At 39.0% G+C, this 13,870-nt stretch overlaps 1 protein-coding gene across 2 annotated transcripts in view; it reads right to left on the bottom strand.

Moving 5' to 3' along the window:
• Positions 1–13,494, bottom strand: part of Atp6v1a (ATPase H+ transporting V1 subunit A) — a 52,823-nt gene extending 39,329 nt beyond the window's left edge. Inside the window, exon 1 of one of the 2 annotated variants that reach the window (XM_042676993.1) lies at positions 13,407–13,494. The gene's annotated coding sequence lies outside the window, so the exon portion shown is untranslated. The remainder of the gene's footprint in view (positions 1–13,406) is intronic. The other variant, XM_042676995.1, reaches the window with a different exon arrangement.
• Between the last annotated feature and the right edge of the window lie 376 nt (positions 13,495–13,870).

Here is a 13,870-nt window from a genome sequence, read left to right as displayed (position 1 = left end):
TTTTTGCTTTCTTTTCTTTTTGTCTTGTTTGTTCCTTTATCTATCTTTGGGAGGGTAAGGGAGACACAGAAGTGGAAAGACAGAGGGTGAACACATACAGCAGTAGTATTCACTAGTTTAAAATGAACTATACAACTTGTGGGGACAGAAAGGAAAACTGGGAGTGAGGGAACAGGTGATATGGTCCAAAAAGAAAGTACTCTTTCATGACTTATGTAACTATAATCCCTCTGTACGTCACCTCTAGAAGAACAATTTTTAATAAACACAAAAAATTCTCTTTAAAAAAGATAAAGATGAGTGCTTCTTTCACACAAGTAAAATAAAAATTCCATGTTATAGTGATGATGACTGAACATGGTGAAGCATATAAACAGCTTGATAATATGAAATATTACCACCTAATAGTCAAAATGAACATATACTACTAAAATCTTCTCCATTACCTCTAAATGCCTATGTCTCTATATGACAAAGCACTGACTTTAGAAAAATGTTGTAAAAAAACCCTGAAAAACTGACTTTCAGTAAACAAATTATATCACAAGCTACATTATGTTAATCGTGCCTGGTGCCAGTGGCTCATGCCTGTAATCCTAGCTACTCAGGAGGCTGAGATCTGAGGATCGAGATTCAAAGCCAGCCCAGGCAGGAAAGTCCTTGAGACTCTTATCTCCAATAAACCACCAGAAAACCAGAAGTGACACTGTGGCTCAAGGAGTACTGAGCAGGCTTTGAGCTGAAGAGCTCAGGGAGAGCACCCAGGCCCAGAGTTCAAAAGCCCCACGACCGACCAAAAAAAAAAAAAAAAAGTACATCATTGTGGTTGACACTTATAATGCTAGCTACTGAAAGGACTGAGATCTAAAGAACACATGGTTCAAAGCCAGCCTAGGCAGAGAAGTCTGTTAGACTCTTGTCTCTAATTAACCACCAAAATAGACAGGAAATGGAGTTGTGGCTCAAATGGTAGAGCTCTAGCCTTGAGCACAAAAGCTCAGGGAAAGAGCCCGGGCCCTGAGTTCAAGCCATAAGACTTGTGCACGCACACACACAAAAGATCTACCAGCCAAGCCTGGTAGATCATACTTCTGCTACTCAGGAAATAGAGAGTAGGAGGCTCATAATTAAAGCCAGAAGGGCAAAAAGTTATTGAGACATAATCTCAACCAACAAGCCAAACATGGCTTGGAATGTGCCTTTTAATTCAAGTTACTCAGGAGCTACAGGTAATTAGTATTTAAAAGTGGGCAATAAAAGGATGAAATAGATGTGGCGAGGAGCATATATGGAAACTAAAAGTAAAAAATGTGAACATGTGGTAGAGTGCTGCCAAGATTGGATTAACTTAATCCCAAATCTCTGTGAAACATGATTTTAACACTATGTGAAAATTGTGTAGCATTTAATAGCTGCTCAATCATACACTATGTTGCTATTCTGGCTGTTCTCAATCACATAAAAATAAATGAGTAAATAGTGGGGTCAGAGATATAGTTAGTGGTAGGTAGAGCACTCGACTTCTAGAGACCATGAGTTCAATCACCAGCACCAGCCAAGACAAACAAGCAAACAAATAAATACCAAACCCTAAATCCGGAAAATACCTACTGCATACTTTCATGAAAAGTATGACATATGTCGTTTCATTTATAGAAAATTCACTTTAAGGGCTGGGAAGGTGGCTCGGTGGTAGAGCACTTGCCTTGCATGCCTGAGGCCCTGGGTTCCTCAGCACCACATAAGCAAAAAGAAAAAAGCCGGAAGTGGCGCTGTGGCTGAAGAGGTAGAGCACTAGCCTTGAGCTGAAGAGCTGAGGGACAGCGCCCAGGCCCAGAGTTCAGGCCCCACGACCGGACCACCCCCCCAAAAAAAAGAAAAGAAAAGAAAATTCAGTTTAATTACAGTAAAATTGATATTTAGCTGTTTGACTCTTATTTTAAAAATAAATTACAGGTGGGTGCCAGTGGTTCCTTCCTATAATCCTAGCTACTCAGAAGGCTGAAATCTGAGGATCGTGGTTCAAAGCCAGCCCAGGCAAGACAGTCTATGAGACCTTATCTCCAATTAATTATCAAAAAAGATGAAAGTGGAGCTGTGGCTCAAGTGGTAGAGCACTAGCCTTAACCAAAAAAGCTCAGGAACAATGCCCAGGTCCTCAGTTCAAGTCCCAGGACTAACACAAAAAAGTATCCCTCTACATATATTTGTGAAAGGCCCCCCCCCCCAAATAAAATAACTTAATTTTGCTATAGCACAGGAAAAATCCAGAAGGCAGCATAGGCAATCATCTGCCTAATGAGTCATCAGCCTCCCCCACAGGCATTGCAGAACACAGTGGCAAATAACAGGAGGCCACTTTTATTTTCCTTCCATTTTATACGGCAAACTTCATAGATTCCAAATTGCTACTGTTAGTGTACCACACCTAAAAATGTTATTATTCCAGAAAAGTTCGTTTTACTACTGGAGTTTTAGAGGATGATGCTGTTTTGATGAGGATATATAAAAGCTAAATACTAAACTTCCAAGGCAATATGTATTTAAGTACAAACTTCTAAGTCACTTCTTTGGTAATGAAATATTATTTTAAGGTGACACTTTAAAATTACATTCTATCTAAGTCATTAAAGGTTGTCTTTGGAAATCATTGTGGGTTTTGGTGGTGGTGGTAGTGGTGATTGGTGGTGTTTATGGTGATCTGGGGCTTCACACTTGCTAGTCAGGCCTCTACCGCTGAGGCATTCTTACTCTTTTCTGCGCTATTTTGAGATAAGGTTTCTCTTCTTTTTCAGGCCCACTCCTGGACTATGATTCTCCTTATTTTAGGCTTCTCATCTAGCTGATATGACAGGCATGTAATACCAGTGCCCAATTTCTTCATTTGAAATAAAGTCATGTAGATTTTTCTGTCCAGGTTGACTTGGAATTATAATCCTGGCTAGAAATCAGTGTATTGTTTCTGAAAAGCACAAATAATCCAGTAGGTTACAATCAATTGCTTTTGTGTGTACATGTGTTGGTACTGAGAACTGAGCTCAAAACCTCACACTCTCACTTGACTTTTCGAACTCTATGGTAGAGCTCTACCTACCTGAGCCACACTTCCACTTCCCTGGCTTTTTGCTATATTCAATTGGAGATAAAGAGTCTCAAGACTTGTGCCCTAGATGGCTTCAAACTTTGATCCTCAGATCTCAGCCGCCTGAGTAGCTAGGATCATAGTTGTGAGGCACCAGCACCAAGGAACTTATTTTCTATTATTTTTTTAACTGCACAAAACCAAGGGTACAATATGACATTCAATAATTGTATATAGTATGTAATGATCAAATCAAGACAGTTAATATTTCCATCTCCATTTTTTTTCTTTAAACATTTGAGACAAGTTCTCATTATCTAGCCCAGGCTTGCCTCTAACTCATAATCCTTCTACCTCAGCCTCCTGGCTATTAAAATTACAGATATGAACTCTTCATCCCAGACCTCCATGTTCTTATTTTCCTACACAAGTTACCTCCTTAGATAAGGACATCCTTACTACACTTAATATTTTTGTGCTTGATAAGTTATAGAATAGGTAGAATTCCAGCTGAGAATATATTATAAAGCACAGTACTATAAGTTAATCATTTTATGAAGCACTTTCCTATTCAATCCTGCAAACCTGTAACTATAAACTTCCTCAGAGATCTTGACCTAGATAGATGTACTAGATACACCCTGAACATTTTATAGAAGAATAAACTGAATTAAACTTCATGAAAATTTGAAACTCTTACTCCTTGAAAGGCTTCATTGGAAAAGATAAATTACAATTTCAAATGAAATACTGACAAAGCGTAAATGTAATAAAGACTATATACATTATTTTAAAGGAACACAAAATAATCTCAAATAAAACAATCCATTTAAAATAGGCCAAATAACAGGGTTCTGGTGGCTCATATCAATAATGCTAGCTACTCAAGGAGGCTGAGATCCAGAGGATCAAGGTTTGAAGACAGTCCAGGCAGAAAAGTCTGAGATACCAGATCCAAAATAACCAGAAAAAGCTGGACTAGAAGCATGGGTCAACTGGTAATAGCGCCAGATGGCCAAGCAAGGTAAAGGCCAGTACCACAAAAAAAGGAGGCAAAAATGTAACCATACATGTCAACAAGAAGACATATATGGCAAATAATTTCTTGAAAAGACTGAACATTGGTCATGAGGAAAATACAAATTAAAACCACATAAAATATCCCTCTATAGGTTATTAGTATGGCTTAAGTTTTAAAATTGATCATCCCATTATCACACTTTCTATTTTACTTATTTTTTTATTAGGTTTATTAGTTATTTGGAAAGAATTTAAAACAACTAGAACCCACATACATATCTGGTATGAATGTAAAATGATACACTTTGAAAAACAGTTTAATAGTCTTAAAAAAATTTCTCATTGGTACTCTCTCATGAAAAATAAAAGTGTATGTCCAAAGATAGTGCATGTGTATGTACATATGTTTGCACACACATATCCATAAACATACTGTGGTATAACCATAAAATGAAGTATTTAATAATGAAAGGAAACAGAATACATGTAACAACCCAAAACTCAAAATAATTATGCTGAAGACAACCCCCATAAAGTTATATGCAATTCTAAAATGCAAAAGAATCTGTAGAATCAGTGCTGAAGAATGGGGTATATGGGATATATGGAAGGAAGGAAGTACCAAGAAGTATAAGAAAACTTCCTTTGGGGGTTGATAAGTTGTGCTCAATATGGATATATTGATGGTCGTGATGATTTCATATTATATACATGGACTTACCCAACTGTATACTTTAAATATGTGCAAGTATATAAATTTATTACATATTCCTCAACAAAACTTTAAAAAATTATGAAATATTTTCAATGATTCCTGGAGGGAATACAGAATATTTATTTACTTTTGTTTCTACTGGTCAACAAATGGGAGTAGTTATAAAGACTGTATAGCCTATAAGAACCTTATAAGAAAATCTTTTAACCTTGGGAATATTAGGGAATAGATAATTTTTGTTGTTGTTAAAGAATCAATGTATGTGACTACTGAAGAGGGTATGTAGGCATTCTCTAATCCTATCAAGATCAATCAATGCTGGCAATTTCCATAGTTTCTTAATAGGTCAGGAGCACAGAAGTCAGTATGCATCTGAAAACTTAGCCCCCTAGATAGGGCTAAATCAGTATCTTACACTAATTTAGGAAAATCTTAACCCTATCTTGATTGAAATTTCCTGGTTTGAGGCATACCAGGCCAAACTCTAATATTCTGGATATGAGGGATTCAGTGGCTCATTTGGAGAATGGATATAAAGAGCAAATTCTTGTTGTTTTAGGCTGTTGTACTCTAGGGCAGAATTAGTTTATAATAAAGAATTGTTGACAGCCTGATTATCTGTACTTACAGCTATTCACCAACCCTCCCTATTCCTAGTATGTTAAGTGAATAGTAGCAAGCACTATAAATTCACATTCAAGTACTATAGGTATGTTGGATGGGATGTGAACAGATTTCATAGTTTTAAGTGTCTGCTTTGAATCCCATTGAAGACTTTGGTATCAATCTGCCTGACTCAGATTTATAATTTTGGAATCTCAATGCCAGCACTTCAATGTAAATCAGATAAGCATTTCAAGTTATCTTTTTAAGTATCTAAAATACTTAAATGTTATTGGACTGGCATCATGGATTAAGCGGCAGATTGCTTCTTAAGGCCCTGAGGTCATCCTCAGTAGCACACACACACAAAATTGAACATTTTCAAGATCATTCGTTTCTGTTATTCACTGTACACATAAGACATATACAAACATACTTTTACTTTCATGTTATTGTGGATAGTTCTTTCCTTTACTTTTTTTGCTTAGTTCCAGCATTTAGGAGGCAGAGGCAAATTCAAGATCTTGGACTATAATAACAAGATCTTGTCTCAAAAATAAATCAATAAACAACAACAAAAAGAAGCCTCTCCCAAAATCCCTCAGAACCACAAGTTTCTACATTTTAGTCATAATGATATAAAAATAATAATAATAATAAATTATAGGCAATAAACATTGAAAACAGAATTCACATCTGAAGATGTTTATAATATTTCATCAATTATAAAAAATGTATCAATAACCAGCTGGCTGCTGGTGGTCACAGCCTGTAATCCTAGTTACTTGGAAGTCTGAGAACTAGAAGATAAAGGGTGGAAGCCAGCCCAGGCAGAAGACCCCTCAACTTATGAGTGGGTGCAATAAAGCATGCCTTTATTAAGAATAAAAGGAAGCAGATGAATATGTGAAACATCCAAACCAAACATGAGGCAGAGACTGGGAACAACCTGGTTCCCTGACAGTCTGGGAAGAAAAGTTAAGGGGCTCCATCTCAAAGAAAGAAGCAGGGTGTGGTAGCATATGCCTGTCACCCTAAACTACTGAGGAAACAAAATGGCTGGACACAAGTGTTCATAACTGTCACCACAGTGACAAAGGGAACTACAAATAGTGGATAGAAGTCCAGGCAAGACCCTGTGTCAAAAAGAATCAATGCAAAATGCAACTGGCAGAATGGCTCAAGGGGCAGAGTGCCTGCTTAGAAAGCCTGCGGTCTTGTGTTCAAACCCCAGTAACCACCAAAAAAAAAAAAAGGTGTGAAGTTTAATGGCTCTAACTGTGAGGAAAAGAGAATTTCAAATAAAGCATTAGATAATTTTATTAATAGTAGCAACTAATCATGTGTGTTTGTGTGTCCATAATGGGACTTGAACTCAGGGCCTGGGTACCACAGTCCCTGAGCATTTTTGCTCAAAGAAAGCACTTAACCACATGAGCCACAACTCCACTTCTGGCTTTTTTCTGCTGCTTAGAGATAATAGTCTCACAGATGTTCCTCCCCCAATTGGCTTCAACTATGATCCTCACATCTCAGCCTCCTCAGTAGCTAGGATTACAGGAGTGAGCCACCAGTACCAGGCAGTTGTAACTAATATTAAATCTGCTTTTAATACTTTCAGGTAAGAGTAAAGATCTGTTCCAACAAAAATATACATTTACTTTAGGTGCGTCTAGATACACAATACTGTATTTTACATATACATGATTTATATACATATCTATATCTATATTATTGTATACACTAAATGTAAAAGGAATATTTTTATAACTGAAAGACTTGGATTTTATACCAGGAAGAAAACAGACTGAAAAACGTCAAATTCTCTACAGAAATTAAATGTAAAATACTCTTACTAGTCACATTCTTAAAAAACTTATAAAGATGACTAAGTTCCTCCAATTTATGGTAATAGAGCTGACATTAAATATTCAACAGTCTCTTAACAAAATATTTTCCTTAAGGCAAAAAGAAACATATACTCATGATAAGCAGCAGAAAAAAAGCCAGAAGTGGAGCTGTGGCTCATGTGGTTAAGTGCTAGCCTTGAGCAAAAATGCTCAGGGACTGTGGTGCCCAGGCCCTGAGTTCAAGTCCCACTATGGACACACATACACACACACACACACACACACACACACACACACACACACACACACAGTTGCTACCATTAATAAAATTATGTAATGCTTTATTTGAAATTCAATTACTATTTAATTGACTGATACTTTCCATTGCAAAGCCATGAAATTCTTGTGAGTTATCAATTTATGTAAGAAATTATTTTACTCTAGTTCAAGTTATTGTTAATTTCCTGTCTATGATTTCATGGGGATAAAATTAAGATATAAAGACACTTTTTTTAAAAAGCAAAAACTCTTACAGTTAAAACTAAAAGGTTCTTGTTCTATAGTTTGTACAATTTTAATATAATTCCATCATCCACTGTAAGAATGAAAATATTACAATGAAAGAATTTCCTCCTTAGCTTGATTCCACATAGTAACAATTACAAGCACTAGAAACTCTTTATGTAGAAAAGTCTTCCTCAGCTCTTATTATTTTGAAATTTGTTTAAAGCGAGGCATGATGCTCCATGCTCTTGCAGTCCCCAGCTATTGTACTTGGGAAGGTGAGGCAGGACATTTGTTGGCCCCAGGGGATTGAGTGTGACCTGTCTCAAAGGGCAAAAAACTTTCCAAAAGACTCGTACTGTTTCATTTTTTTCATAATAGCATTGTATGTTCCTCGGTACCCCAAACCTATTTCTCAAAAAGGGACATTAGTAAAATCTGTAGGCTATCTTTATCTTTCCATATCCTTTAGGTAAGTCTCCTACAGAAAGTCAGTATATAAACTGAGAATGGTGGTGCACACCTGTAATCTCAGTCTCCAAAGCTAAGGCAGAAAGATCAAAAGTGGAGGTCAACCCGAGTTATAAAGACTCTATCAAAAACAAACCAAAAATACAGAATATAAAGTCAGAGGAGATGTAACCTCAACTCAAAAAACTGCTAGAGACAAACAACTGCAGTCCCAGTACTCAGGAGAGTGAGGAGGTTACAATCATGAGTTTGAGGCTAGTCTGAGCTACACAGTAAGATCATCTCAAAAACTCAAGTAATTTGATGGTTTATAAATTAAACTCATAACCTAAGGTTTTTGTTTTGTTTTTTTGTTGGTTGTGGAGCTTGGGCACTGTTTCAGCGCTCTTCAGCTCAAGGCAAGAGCTCTACCACTTGAGCCACAGCGCCACTTCCGGTTTTCTAGTGTTTTATTGGAGATAAGAGTCTCAAAGACTTTTCTGCCCGGGCTGGCTTTGAACCGTGATCCTCAGATCTCAGCCTCCTGAGTAACTAGGATTACAGGCATGAGCCACAGGCACCTGCTACTCATAACCTACTTTCAGTACTTATGGAATAGATCTGAATACGAACACTCAAGAGTGTCCTATGTCATACAGCAATTAGGTAGAGCAAGAATGTATAACCAGGTCTCTATTATTGGGAAATTCATTCATGTAATATCTGCACTCTTACTTTACTTTCATCATTTAGTTTAAAAAATTGATTGTATAAGTTATGTTATTCAAATTTACCCTTAAAAGGAAGGTGTGTGTGTACCAGTCCTGGGACTTGAAATGAGGACCTAGGCACCAACTTTGAGCTTTTTTTTTTTTTTTGGTCGGTTATGGGGCCTGAACTCTGGGCCTGGGCGCTGTCCCTCAGTTCTTCAGCTCAAGGCTAGGGCTCTACCACTGGAGTCACAGCGCCACTTCCGGCTTTTTTTTTTTTTTTTTTGCTTATGTGGTGCTGAGGAATCAAACCGAGGGCCTCATGCACACAAGGCAAGCGCTCTACCACTAAGCCACCTTCCCAGCCCCCATCCTTAAGCTTTTTTGTTCAAGATTAGTGCTCTAACACTTGAGCTACAACTGCACTTCCAGCTTTTTTTTTTTCTTTTCTTTTCTTGTTTTTTGATGGTTAATTGGAACCTGGCAGGGTTCACCATGATCCTTAACACTCAGTCTCTGGAGTGGCTAAAATTATAGGCCTGAGCCACAGGTGCCCAGCTGAAGGTTTCTTTTAAAAATTATTTTTACTAGCTTACATTAGTTTTTAAGAGGGGGTTTATTGTGTGGCATATATACAACGTATCCCTTATCCCTTACTCCCCTCACCCTCCCCCCCTGCAACTACCTTCACTCTCCTGAGCTTCTGCTTTTTTTTTTTTTTTTTTTTGGTCATAGGGCCTGAACTCTGGGCCTGGGTGCTGTCCCTCAGCTCTTCAGCTTAAGGCTAGCTAGCGCTCTACCACTTAAGCCATGGTGCTGCTTCTGGCTTTTTCTGCCCATGTGGTGCTGAGGATTGGAACCCAGGGCCTCATGCATGCAAGGCAAGCACTCTTCCACTGAGCCACCATCCCAGCCCCAAGCTTCTACTTCTTAAAATAATATCAGCAAGTTTCACTGTTCTGTTTTCCTATAGGCAAATAAACTACGTGGATGATATCCTCATTCACCCTCTTTATTAGCCCTTCTCCCTTCCTACTGGTACATATTGATTTCTCTTATCAGAGCCTAAGAGGAAAGTTTCTAGGTTTCAACCCCTAGTCTAACTTCACTTGAAAATGCACATGACCAAGGTGTTATAGCTGGAATGAAGAGCCACTTGTATCGTGTACTTTCTTAATTTAGTACAATGCATCTCTCTTCCCTTTCCTTCTATATTGGGATGACAGCTGCACTTAATTAGTAAGTAAACTTAAATGCTGTGGAAATAAATTAGTAACTTCACCAATAAAAGCCAAATGAGGGCTGGGAATGTGGCTAGGTAGTAGAGTGGTTGTCTAGCATGCATGAGCTAGGTTCGACTCCTCAGTACCACATAAACAGAAAAAGCCAGAAATGGCTTTGTGGCTCAAGTGGTAGAGTGCTAGCCTGGAGCAAAAGCAGCTCAGGGACAGTGCCCAGTCCCAGAGTTCAAGCTCCAGGAGTGGCAAAAAATAAAATAAAATAAAAATCCAAATGAGGTTTACATCCATTCTACTAACTATGATTTGGGAAATTATTATTCCTGACAGTTTTTTAATTTTTTACATTTAAAAGCTAAAAACCTAGTATACAACCTTAGAAGAAAGCATGTTTTGATATAACTAAAGTGGCTTGTGGTTTAATCTCATGGTCTGATTGCTCAACATTGATTCAGTAAGCAAGCATCAGGCAATTCAATGTTTTTGTGAAGAAGACACAACAATGAAGAGGTAATCCGTGAGCTCTTAGGAGATTTATAGTTCAGCCCATAAAAAATGTGCCAAGAAGTAAAAAGAGAGTAGTATATTGTGGTAGTTTACAGGACTGAGTGGCTACCTGATCCATGGAAAAAGAATGAGTTCTTAGTGGTGATGATAATCTGTAAAGGCAGTGAAAACAAGCAAGATTTCAGAGTAAGAACACAAAAGAGGATATTATATGCTATTTAATGGTGTGCTGTTACACAATTTCCTAAGTAAATGTTAAGATTCCTATGTTGGAACAGTCATAAACTTGTCTCAGAAATGTCTTACAATGGGCTGGGAATGTGGCTTACTGGCAGAGTGCTTGCCTAGCATTCATGAAGCCCTGGGTTCGATTCCTCAGCACCACATAAAACAGAAAAAGCCACAAGTGGTGCTGTGGCTCAAGTGATAGAGTGCGAACCTTGAGCAAAAGCAGCTAAGGGACAGTGCCCAGGCCCTGAGTTCAAGACCCAAGATTGGAAAGAAGAAGAAAAAAGAAATGTCTTACTAACTTCAAATCATAAAATCCTGTGTATGTGAGAGGGAGCATAAGCAGAGATAGGAAGAGAACACTGAGAGAGAGTACAAAACAGAAAGAGAGAAAGGGATCTGAGAATATCCTAGAAATTCAGTCATCAATTGGCACTAATCTTTACATTTTAAGTAGTGTAAGTTATTTCTTTCATAAGTTCCCTAAAACTAGAGAAATTGTGAAGTAAAACTGCAGACTCATTCAACATTTTTCATATTACCATTTCCTCTGTCTAGTACTCAGTGCTTTTGTAGCTGGTTTTCTCTTGCCTATTTAGGAGCACCTGGACAGAACTGGTTTGTACAGAGTTAGGGAATTCTTATTTGATGGAATGTCACCTGGCCAAGGAAACAACATTGTTTTGTTTTTCTCTCCTCTAGGGACCAAGGAACCTTATTCTGGAGAAAAGTAATGTCTAATAAACAATGTACAATAGGCAGTGTCTACCTAAACATATCAACAGATTATTCTCCAGTATGGGTATACGTATAAAATACTAAAATTGTAAATCTATCAATGACTATTTGATTTTCTTTATTACTTGGGAAAGCAAGATCATCAAGGCTGTTTTCAGGTAAGGACTACCAAATAGGTCAGCTTTTCAATTTTGTTAAATTGTTATCATTTTAGGATTTTAATTTTCAGCTCATCTGAACAAAATAAGGCCAGTTTATTGTAGATAATTATGTAGACACCAAAACTAACAAAAGTCAGTCTCATTTCATCACTCAAAAGATGACTCGATATTCCTCACTTTTCAGTTGGCTTTTTAACAGATTATATGTATATTGACCAGGAAACTAAATTTTAACTGAGAATATGATTTTTCACATTAAGAAAACATGGAATCTAAATTTTAAAAAAAATCAGAGCTGCAATTTTGTAAGGTCTTTTGACTTAAAACAAAAACCAAAACCTGAAGGACTTTCTGAGTTTGCAGCACAAACAAAAGAGTTTAACCCCAAACTGAAAAACATTCTTTCCTTAAACACAGTTTGGGGTCAAAACATTGGCTAATATGTTACACATAAAATGGCAGTACACTGGTTGAACAAAAATCCTGGCTAAACACTTTTTGTGTTTTGACAAAATACTACCCCCAAATATCAGAAGAGGTCACCTCGAATTTTACAAAGGGAGAGAGCTAAGGAGGGACATAATTACGAGATAATACCAGTAAGTTGGTCGTGGGATGACTGGAAATGGCAATTAAGTACAATTTTTAGTATGACAACAATGCAAAAGATGCCAAAGGCAGAAGACTAAGCAACTTGTAGATTTAATCTTTTTTGCCTTTAGGTTACAGTTTTTTTTAGAAAGTGATTTAATTAATTTTTTAGCTCAATCAGTTTCCCAAGAATTACTTTCCTTTTAAGAAAATCTCGTCACTTTTCCATAAAACAGCCTAGGCCACAGGCTTGCTAATCCATTAACTTCATCTTTCATTGCCTCTTCATTCAATCGAGACTGTCGCATTACTAAACACCCCCGTTCTGAGCATAGTGAATGCTTATTTCTTCAAGTCTTTTCTTATACACCCTGCTTTTAACCTTCCCATACCATTTATGCTTCCGAAGCATGGGATCACTCAAAGCACCTTTCTGGCAAAAATGACGGATAAACCCCTTATAATTCCTGAGAAAGCACACTGCTGAGGAAGCTTTTCAGTGACTCTGCAGTGAGGGCCATTATCGGTGACATTCCCTCCTCAGCCAGTCTCACCAGAGACGCCTCTGCCTCCCAGGGTTTTGCCTATCTTCCTGCTCACGCGACTAAAAGCCTTGGCTAAAAAAACAAAACAAAAAAAAAAAACCACCATCACTGGGGAATGGGACCTGGTGGCTGCCGCAGCACCCGAGGAATGGATGAAGTAATGCTGCCACACGGAGCTCCAAAGGGTCCGAATCGGGAACCATAATGGCCGCACTCACTCTCACACCCGAGGGAGGTGGACGTCTCCACCTCGCCAGGTACGAGGAGGTCGATGACGGTGAAGGGTTGGGGGATCCAGAGAGCTGGAGAAATAGATGAGCTCCGAACCCACGCAGTGTGACAGCGGGAAGGATCCGGCACCCCGGGACAGCGAAGGCTGTTCCCTTTTCCTTCTTCCCCTCCGTCCACTCCTACTAGTCCCCACCCCCCACCCCGCAAGTCGCCAGTTACCGGCCGCCGCTCACCTGGCAGGGGCGCGAGGTGTCAGGACAGTTCCGACCCCGGGTACCCAGAGACTCTGTCACCGCGGGAGGGGAAGTCTTCAGCAGCAGGGGGCGGGGCTGGCTGGACAGTCACGTGACCCCAGGGCCCCGCCCCTCCACCCTCCCCACCCTGGCGCAGTGCATCTCGGGGGCTTGCACGGTTTTTACACCTCCAGGACGTTAGTTCTTTAGTACTTAAGCGGGAGTAAACCCTCCCCAAACCCCCGTCCCCCGGCTTTCTTTTTACAAAGGCTGCGTGGTCAAGGGTAGGGCCGAAGGCGAGGATGGCAAGGGTTAAAGTGCATTGCTAAGGAAGTGACGTTTAGGCCACAAGCTAGGGACCGGAAATGGCGATAGTGTCCCTTTCTTCCCGCCCCCTCGGCCCCCCCACCGGGAAAATCCCAGGCCGTGAAGCTAATCACGTGATGCCGAAACTTATGGTGTGC

Source organism: Dipodomys spectabilis, unplaced genomic scaffold, assembly GCF_019054845.1.
Source record: "Dipodomys spectabilis isolate Male_0828 unplaced genomic scaffold, ASM1905484v1 ptg000032l, whole genome shotgun sequence".
Classification (NCBI taxonomy): domain Eukaryota; kingdom Metazoa; phylum Chordata; class Mammalia; order Rodentia; family Heteromyidae; genus Dipodomys; species Dipodomys spectabilis.
Note: the sequence above shows the minus strand (reverse complement) of the source record. Positions and strands in the feature narration are given on the sequence as shown.